Below are 10,265 nucleotides of genomic sequence, written 5' to 3' on the forward strand. Positions count from 1 at the left end.
CCGCGCTTATTTGCGTACATACCTGTGTCTTCATTCAAAGAAAGAGCTAGAATAGGTACCTCTAGATACGTGTCGACATTGAGTGGGCCGGTCTTAATGCATTATTATGTGAAAAGCAGCCAGTGAGAAATGTAAACGGTCCAGGTTTCTTGATTTCTCGGAGTTTCTTAAATTAGTATTTAAAATACGTATTTAAAACATTAAGGTACTTATTTTAAATATATATGGTACTTATTATTTTGTAATTTTTCATATTTTAGGATTCGCCGACAGTAGGTCCATCAGCGCCACCCACTTAGGCATTTTCTCATGAGCCTACCGAGCCACAGGTGTCTTCTCATGAGCCTGCCGGGCTACATGTAAGGTTTTTAGTAAAACTTAATTTTATTCAATAAAAGTTGAATATTTCTTTAATTTTTTAAACATTTATTTGGACCTCGAACAACACACTGCTCCACTTTAGCCTCTTAGCATCCTGTCCATGAGAATACGTTAGATTCTGCACCAAACCCACCTCAGGAGCCCTGTCAGGAGCTTATTCAGCCACCCATCATACACAGGTTTGGTTTTTTGAACAAACATTAATGTATTCAGTATAAATAAAAATTGGTACTAATTTTTAAATATTTTCCAGGTTCATCCTTCGGCGCCTATGGTCCTGTCTTCCCATGAGGATGATTATGTTGAGGTCGCGTCTCCCGATGTGGATCAACCCATTAAGGCATTCCGAGCGAACCAGTGGTACGAGATCCCAAGAAGAAGCATGTTATACGCAAGGGCGCAAGGTGGAAGGGAAGAGCGGATGATTGTTGCTTAGAGCACCCTGTTATTAAGAGAAGAAAGGGGGATGGGGATGATGGCGAGGGCGGTGGGGATGGTATTAGCCTTAGGCCTCAGAATAGTCTCAAGCATACCACATGTGGGACCCATCCACGATAGTATATATGCAATTAAGTTCTACAGTTTAAGTAAATATTATATTTTTGTGTATCTATTTATATTTATAAATATTATCTTAGTCTTTATTATCGGTTATAACTAACTCGTGTGACAACGTAAATTAATCATAAAAAAAAATCATGACATATTCGAAATAAAGTTATGCATTAATTTAAAAATTAAAGCTAATGATTACAAGTTTTCAAACAAAAACTTACTTCGAGCACTTTTCAACCACAAAAACAACGACCCTATCTTTTGCGTATCCTTAGTGTATTGAGCCTACATTATTAATAGCACACAAAAAAAGGGTTTTATATAAAATATTGACGTTCTGGAGTCTCGAAGCATGATTAATTTATGACCAAAGTACGGAAAAAGTGCGAAAGTTTCAACGAAAAAGAGTAACTAACCCCTTTAAAAAAATTATCAAGGCCAAATAACGCAGCAAATTGTTGCGTTAAATGACGTCATTATCGCAGGATTATTTTCCTGCTTTAAAGGTACTTTGGTATCAAGTTTTTTTGTTGGGACTTATCTTTTGTTGGGTCATTTAGGTTCTGGACTCTGAAGTGTGATCCCTTTAATCACTCCCTCTCTCTGTCTTCTGAATCTCTCCCTTTCCGTAAAAAATAATTCATGGAGCTTTGGATTTCTTCAATATGTATTTGTATTTGGTTAGATCACCATGTGTTTTCAGGTTTTCGTTCTTTACTTGATGGAGTTTTGTAGGTTTAGATAGAGCTTTTAGGCTTTTGGAGAAGAAGGAAAAGATGGAAGGAAAAACTTAGAAGAGAAAAACCGAGTTTGCGTTTTTTTTTTTCTTCCTACTCTCTTCTGGTGAGTTTCTTATCTTCCTCTTCCTTCGTCAATCTTCCAATTTCAGTTCTCTGTCTTGTCGATTTTGGGTAATTTTATCTTGCTTCTTTGGCATCTTTTTCCTGCATGTGCAATTAATGATTTTTGTCATCTGAATCAAGTTTGCGTATTTGTCAAGTTTTTTGCTCTTTCAGTTGTTCTCTGTTGGACTTTCTATATTCATGTGAATAATTGTTACTGTGATTTTTCACATTTATTTTGTAATATTAATATTTACACATTTGACGCTCACCAGGTGTTTAAACAAGTGTTTGTTTAGAAAGTTGGACTTTATTTGCACCGTTGAGTAGAATATCAATTTTCTATAACTTCCAATGCTCACTTATGTTGATTTAGCTATTTTTATGAGGAAAAGTTCATATTTCATTAATTGACATGAATGAGTTTGTCATCCCTTTATATACCATAAAGTACTTTGAAAGGTTGACAGGTTCATCAATTTCACTTCTTAGGTGGATTCGTTTCTTTGTTCATTAGTCTTCTTCTTCAAATTTAATATTGGTCTGGTGAGTAACTTATTTAGTTGGTGTTTGTGTTGTTTAGACATTATTTAGATTTTTATACCTTTTCTTTTTGGGATTTGCTTGTTCTTTGTGTTTCATGTTATTTGTGAGCATGTACCATATCTATTTATTATACACTCTCCAAAATTCGTATGCATCCTAATCGATGAGATACAATCAAAATGCCTAAATGGAGGGCAAAAAATTAGTGTAATAGCAGTAAGAAGGATTTTAAGGTATGAAATTGATGTAGGGAGCATTACTCTTGTAACGACCCGTTTGGTCGTTATAGTGTTTTTACCTGTTGACCCTTCCCCAAGTCCCTTTAGTATGATCTATGACTTAATGAATTCATTGGTTTGGTTTCCACAAGGTTTGAGTGTAAATTGAGTCATTGAGGGAGAAGCTAGTGAAGTTAGCGAGCTAGAGTTGATCACGATCAACGTCGGGTTAGGATGACCCCGTGTCAATGTTTTTGAAGTTCCAACATGTTATTATGATGATTTTGAACTTGTCCATAAGTTTTGGTGAGGTTCCAAAGAGTTTCAGATGGGTTTGGGTTTTGTCGCGCTCGTATTTGGTGTTTCCACCGGAGGTCTGTGGATAGAAATGGCTCCAGATTGATCATCCGACCTTTGTTTTGAGTGAGATTTAAACCATTAGATCTGTATCGAAATTACGAATCTATAGAAATAATAATCGTCGCGTTTCGGCTCCGTATGAGGGAGATCTGGGGCCGTTGGCGCGGGTGAAAAATACGGGCGCGATAGCGGCATCGTCGTAACGTTGCCTGGAGACCGCGCCATGCCGAACGAAGCGAATGCTCTTTTTTATACTCCAACTCTTAACCATTATTTCCAAGACCCAAAGTCAGTTTTCTAGAGAGAAAGAGGCAAAATTCACTCCATTCATTGGTGAAAGCATTTTGGAGGGTAAGTCTCCATCTTTATTTGTTCCTTTTCCTTTCTTCTTCAAGTTCCATGATTATTTTAAGGCTCATCAATGGTGGGTGAAAATCCTAGAACCCTAGAATTAGTAAACCCTTAAATAATTGGTGGGTTGTTGATTTTGTTGTTGATTAATCATCTAGGAGTATAGATTATCACCTTCTAGGAAGTGAATTTGATTTCTTATAGTTGAAATTGCATGTTGAGACTTAGGGTCCTAAAATCTGTTTGGAAGGGTAAATTGATTAGAAACACGTGGATTGAAGGTTAATGATTGTAGAGATAGAAGTTATGATAAATTCACCATTAAAGGATGGTTTCATCCATTGAAGAGGGTAGAAGTAAGTGGGTCTTCTTCCCTAAATTGTTGTTCTTGTTTAAATACATGGTTTGTTGCTTACTTAGCATCATATTGTTAGACTTTGACCATTATGAGGCGCTTCGAAAATAGAAGACTCATGTGGAGTAGTTCGTGGCTCCTATTCTGCATTCCAAGTAGGTTATGGTTAACTTTAGCTAGACTTTGATTAGCGAAACATATGTATTGTGTAGAATTTATGGGAGAAAGCATGATTAGTTTTTCGAACATAGTGTTTTGGTTGGATATTAGCGAGGTTGGTATGACTTCTGATTTTGTGGGCTCGTCGCCATTACGTTATGTATTGAAATATGAGGTGCAGTTGTATTCATACTACGGTGATTCGGGATGGATTTCTACTAGGTTAATTATTGTTGATGGTGGCTTGTTGCCCTGTTATTGTAGTTAGACTTATTGCCTAAATTGTCGTGTTGCACTCAGTTCTCTCTTATTGTGACATATATTATCGGAGAAAGGAAGGATACTAAGTTTAGACCCGAATTGCGATTTATATAATTATGATAGTACGTAGATGAACACTTGATGTATGATTTACTGTTGATGATAATATATAGAAGAGTGCAGTTTCTTGGTGATACAAGACTTAGTTATGAGGCGTACTTGCTATATGAAGAAGTAAATAGGGGCATAGACTCTTATGTTGGTTGAGACGGTTTGGATGATTCATTTCATGGTTGTGTTGATCCAAGTCTTGATATGACTTATGGCTTGTGACTTTTACCTTCATTGTTGTTTTACTGGTTTGCATTGATTTACCATGTTTACACTCATTTATGCATTCCTACACTCATGCATGATGGAAATGGTTTGGAAGACTTGTGGCTTGACGCCTTATGTTTGACATTGATATTGCTGATTGTTCATAGTCCATACATACTAATGAATTGGAATACGTTGAGACATACATTGTGATGTGAAATTAGTGAAGAAGTTAATATAATCTTCTTGTTGAACTTGTGATACTATTTGATACATGGTACTTGATGATTTGAGCATGGATAATAAGAGGGTAGGAAATACCGTTACGTACAGATATATGGAAGGGCACATATATGACCTAGATTATGGCTCGTGATTCGAGGTTCGTTCTGAAAATGAGAGATATATAGATATGGCCCGGGTCCGAGGAGTGAATCCGGAACGAGTGGTACATGGACACCGTACGGTGTACTGTGTCATGACTACCGAGCAATGACAACAAGCAGTACGTGTGTAGCTTCGAGTGATTAGTTGCATTGCATCTCACATTATCATATTTGCATTACGCATTACTACATTTTATTCTCCATTAGTATATGCTCGCTTGGTTCTGATTTTCATATGGATGTTGAATGCCTATCAGATATCAATATGACCATCGACCGAGTTTAATTGTGATTGAAGTGACTTACCAGGGACTTAAACTTGAACTTATGATTATCAGGTGAGATTATTGAAACTTGACAGACTTGTGGTTTAGAGGCTTCATCTTAGGCTGTGACTCTGTTATGAGAGGTTTTGTGACTTGGATTTGAGTATTGAGTGTCTATCTGTTTATCTTGTTGATTTTATACTTATATGTGTGAATTAATCTTAGTCGGCCTATGATACTTACCGGTACATAGTGTTTGTACTGATACTACCTTGCTACACCCTTTTTTAGTGCAGATTGTGTTCCAGAGATTTCATCCAGGCTACATCTCTAGCTTGAAGCTAGTTTGCTCGATCAGATCCGAGGGTGAGCTTCTACCCATGCCATGCCACCTAAAGATCTCTCTTTCCAGATGTCTAATTTCATTCTAGACATTATTTGTTATTATATTTGAGATATACTTCATTCTTTAGACATTGTTGGTTAGAATCCTTGTACGATGACTTTCAGATTCTGGGGGTGTAATAGTTAAGACTTTCGCATTTATATTATCTATTAATTATGACTTGTTTTATTTATTCATTCATTTACCTATCTATTGACTGTTAATAAATGATTAAAGAAGTTGAAATTGGCTAATGATTAATGGATTAATGGGTAAGGGTTCGTCTACTAGTGATAATAAGGTAGGTGCCCGCACGATCGGTAACTTGGGTCATGACAACTCTGGACCAATGCAGGCAGTGAATAACTTCTGCGGCATGTCATAACTGACTAAGAGACATATTCGAGCTATATGACTATGATATATGATTTACAAATGATTAGTGATTTCATAAAGATCTTAATAGAACTACTGTCAGTGATTATTACTACTAATGAGAATGAATGGGACATTTATGGGGTTGTCCTATAGGTTGATGCATTTGTGAAGATTTTTTGGTTGCACATTTCTATCTTGTGAGCTACAAGATGAAGATGAATTTCTGTAAAATATGCTGAAGAGGCTCACCAAGTCATGGTGGGGTAGTTTGGAAAGCATCTCTAGTAAGTTTTTCTAATTGTGATTATCTTTTGTTTTGTTTTGAATAGGTTCTGAATATAAAATTAGTTCTTGTTGGCTGTGTTTCTTGGTGTTGGTAACTTAACTCATTTACGATTATGTATGTTTAATTCATCTTAGTCTTGCAAGTGTGGACCTTTATAACGTTTTGCATAGATGCTTACATTCTTTCACGTGTGAAAACCAGCTCGACCAGAGATGATACTTACTTGACCTTGATTGTTACATGTATACAACTTATCCACTTACATAAAATGAATTTTTATCACAATTCAACATTTTACGAGTCCTAATTTTTTTTAAAATTAAAATTATAAAACAGAAATGACAAGTGTGTTTCTTTCTTTAATGTAAAGAATAAAAAGTACTTCTTATTTCCTTCCTTTTATTATAGAGATTTCTTTGCATTAAAACCATATCTTTGCGAAAACGTGTTGTGAGGCTCGCTAACGTGCACTGCCTGACTAAAAAGGACCTGAAGAAAGCCTGTCTCTGCGTCGCTGGTGAAGCTTGTCACGCCGGCGGATGGCTCCCACTATAGATTACCATTGTTAACCTTTGGAAGCTTCCTTCCTTCTCAATTTCAATCCATCCCGGAGAAGACTGAAAGAGGGGAATCTGACATAGACTCGCAAAAATCAATTCGACTACATGGATTTGAGGACTCTAATGCCTCGCCAACAGCTCGTCGGATGAAATTTTCTGAAGCTCCTACCTCAGCCCATCCTACTCCAACTGAGAAGATGGATTTTCATGAGAATCGGCTAGCTCAACGAAGTAAGACCCTAACCTATGTTGCACCTTCCACGAAACTGGGCAAAAAGTGTGTTACGATCATTGAAGAGGATGTGAAAACTCAAATTGATTACTAGAAAAATGCTTTGATTGGTTTTGTCGTGGGTGATACCCCTTACATGAAAATGATGGAAAGTTATGTATCGTATGCCTGGATTGTTAAGGAAAAACCCAAGTGCTTGGACACGATTCTGGTTGTTTCATATTTCGATTTGCCAACTATGAAGATTGTGACAGGGTTTTGATGAAGGGGCCTTATACTTTCCATAATAAGCCTTTTTTTTTTTTTTTGCAGAATTGGCAAATTGATTTCGAATTCAACCCTGATTGCTTGACTACTATCCCTCTATGGGTGACCTTTCCTGGGTTGCCAGTGAGATATTGGTCTACTGTGGGGGTAACCTCTTTACACTGATAAGTATATAGATGTTATGGAACGTATCTCTTATGCTAGAGTCCTAGTTAAAACTGATGTGTCACAACCTCTTATGGATTTTATTGAGATAACTACTCCCTCAGGCATCATAAACCAAGCTGTTGATTATGATTAGCGACCCAAATTTTGCACTCACTATATCAGATTTGGTCACACTTTAGAGGATTCTTTGGATGGGAGGAAGGGAGGTCAAGCAGGATGAATATGAAGAAGTACCTAGAAGAAGAAGTATGAAGAAGTACCTAGAAGAAGAAGAAGGAGAAACAGGAGAAGAAGAAGAAGACAACCTAGGTAATATTGGTTGGCTAGAAATGGTGCCCCAATGCCTCAAACAACTGATGACACCAACCTCCCTACTGATGTGGAACCACAAGAACCACTAGTACAGGATAGAGGTAAAGAGAAGTGTCTAGATGAAGATCAGCTATTGTCTCAAGCCACTGATCATACACAAGAGCTGCAGGAAGCTATAGTTCCTACTAGTAATAATTCTGATACACAAGGGTGAACACTTGCTACAACTATCCAATGGCACCAAATGGCAAAGTTTGGCTATTTTGGAAGCCTCATTTACAGGTACATATCATACTGAAGGAGGAACAGCTCATCCATTGCAAATTAGAGGACTCAACTACCTCTTTTTCTACTTATCTTAGTATTGTTTATGCCAAGAATATAGCTCAGGAGAGGACTAGTCTATGGTCTAACTTGAGTTGAGCTCTAATATACAAGATACTTGGCTTATTGCTGGAGGTTTTCACACCATGTTGTCCTCTGAGGATAGGTTGGGATCACTAGTTACACTTCTTTGAAACTCAAGACTTTAGGGACTGTGTTGATATTCTTCAGTTCACACCACCAAAGGCAAAAGGGTGGAATTTCACCTTCTGCAACAAGCAACAGAATGATGCAAGAGTATACTCAAAGATAGACTAGGCAATGGACAATTTTATTTGGATGCAAAATTATGGGCAAGTGGAAGCTAACTACCTTAATCCTGGGGCCTCAGATTATTCTCCTATTTTTATAGAATATAGGCCCCAAGTGAACTTGCATCCTAAGCCTTTCAAACTATTCATGATTGTTATGAAACATCCAGACTTCAGAGGGATCCTTAGCTCTTCATAGGCTAAATACTATAGTGGCACTCACATGTTTAGGCTGAATCAAAAGCTAAAGCACTTGAAGGATAACTTGAGAAATCTCAACTCTTATACGGCCTCCTATGAACAGAAGCTTAGCCGTGTTAGGCAGCTACTTGAGATTACTCAGGCAAAGCTTTCATCAGACCCTCTGAACTAGTTAATTATTGAAGAAGAAAAGAAGTGGAGTCTAGAAATGCATAAATAGAGTAGTGTAGAGGAATCAACACTCAAACAAAAATCTAGAGCATGCTGGATTGCAAATGGAGATTCAAATTCCAAGTATTTTCATGCTCAATGTAAACTCAGAGCTAACAGAAATAATATTGCTTCTATTTATGATGAAGCTGGTGCCGAGCTTACTGACCCTATACTGGTGGAATAGGAATTTATATCTTTCTTCACTAGCTTAATGGCACTGCAGTTGATACCATGCCATGTCCTGATGCAGAGATTCACAAAAGAGCCCTTGTCTCACACATGCACAAAAACATGTACTTATTCGACCTATTACTGATCAGGAGATTATTTGTGCTATAAAAGAGATGCCACAAGACAAGGCTCCTTGTGTTGATGGCTTTTGTAATGACCTATTAGGTCATTTTGAGAATTTTGACTATTTTACCCCTATTGACACTTTCCCTAGCTTCGTTTGAGTATGTTTGATTAGCGGGATTGGTCGGTACGGTTTCCCGAGGTAGTTGGAATGCATTTAGGTTGAGGAAATGAGATTTTTGAAAACTCTTAAGTGTTTGGTTGACTAAAGTCAACATTGGGGGTAAACACGTCTTTTTAAGAATTTTGTTGATTCCATTAGCTCTGAAATATCGATTATAGGCTGGTGGTGTATTCGGTTCGGCTCCTGAGGGTTTTGGAGGCGTTTTGGTCATTTGGTTGGAAAGTGGGTTTTTGGCCGTTCGGGGTTGACTTGGTCAACAAGACCTCATTTGGGAATTTCGAGTGCTGGATGAGTGTGTTGAGCATTTTTACATGCGTCTGCATATTTGGTTTGTGTCGGGGAGATTCCAAGAGAGTTTCGGGATTTCAGGGAATGAGAGTCAAAAACTAGATTTTCTGGTTTCTAGTGTATTTGCAGGTGTGAGAGGGTCCCGCCTCTATAGACACGCTTCAGTGAGTGGAGGCTAGCAGGAGCGAGACTCAGCAAATCTGGGCTCGGACAGCCCCTGCAAAGAATTTCCCGCAGGAGCGCGTGCGCCCCAGCGAACCTGGTTCCACCGGTGCGAGCCAAGATATTTGCGAGGACTTCGCCGAAGCGAGGAATTGTCCACCAGTGCGTGTGCGCCAGGGCGAACTTAAGTTAGCAGGAGCGTGAATCGTTGTACAGAATGTGAGTCTTATTGTGCTCTTTCCTTAGAAACCCCATTTGAAAACCCCTAAGTTAGAGAAGCTATTTTGGTGGAGAATTGAAGGCAATTCAAGGAGAAATCATTGGGTAAGTATCCTAACCTAGTTTTATGATTATTTCAACAAGTTACACCCTTGTTACATGCTTAGAATAGTGAAATTAAGGGATGTATGAAAGGGTTTTGGGAACCCAATTTGAGATTTAGGATTTGATCAATTGAGCATGAATTCGTAATTATTTATGGATGATTTTTGGAATATGAGCTATATGAGGTATAGAGACCATGATTTTAGGCTCAATTTATTGTTTTGTCATTTTGGGTTCGGAATCCTAATTTTAGGGCTTATTTTGGGGGGTTTTGGATTATGTAGTGATATGGATATTGTTAGACTCGTGTTCTAACATATATTACGTATTTGACTAGATTTTGTGTGTTTGGAGTCTTTTCGTGACGGTAAGAGGACC

The 10,265-nt window shown here is 37.8% G+C and overlaps 1 long non-coding RNA gene across 5 annotated transcripts; it reads left to right on the forward strand.

The window, feature by feature from the left end:
• Positions 1 to 1,451: 1,451 nt before the first annotated feature.
• Positions 1,452 to 8,805, forward strand: LOC132057147 (uncharacterized). Of its 5 annotated transcripts, none has more exons than XR_009415085.1 (4): positions 1,452 to 1,847; positions 5,290 to 5,364; positions 5,915 to 6,838; positions 7,152 to 8,805. It is a non-coding gene; the product is annotated as an uncharacterized LOC132057147 (long non-coding RNA). The 5 variants fall into 5 exon arrangements; XR_009415084.1 differs by having other exon boundaries at positions 5,295 to 5,364; XR_009415087.1 differs by having other exon boundaries at positions 1,452 to 1,779.
• The last annotated feature ends 1,460 nt before the right edge of the window (positions 8,806 to 10,265 follow it).

This window comes from Lycium ferocissimum, chromosome 5 (assembly GCF_029784015.1).
Source record: "Lycium ferocissimum isolate CSIRO_LF1 chromosome 5, AGI_CSIRO_Lferr_CH_V1, whole genome shotgun sequence".
NCBI classification, from domain to species: Eukaryota; Viridiplantae; Streptophyta; class Magnoliopsida; order Solanales; family Solanaceae; genus Lycium; species Lycium ferocissimum.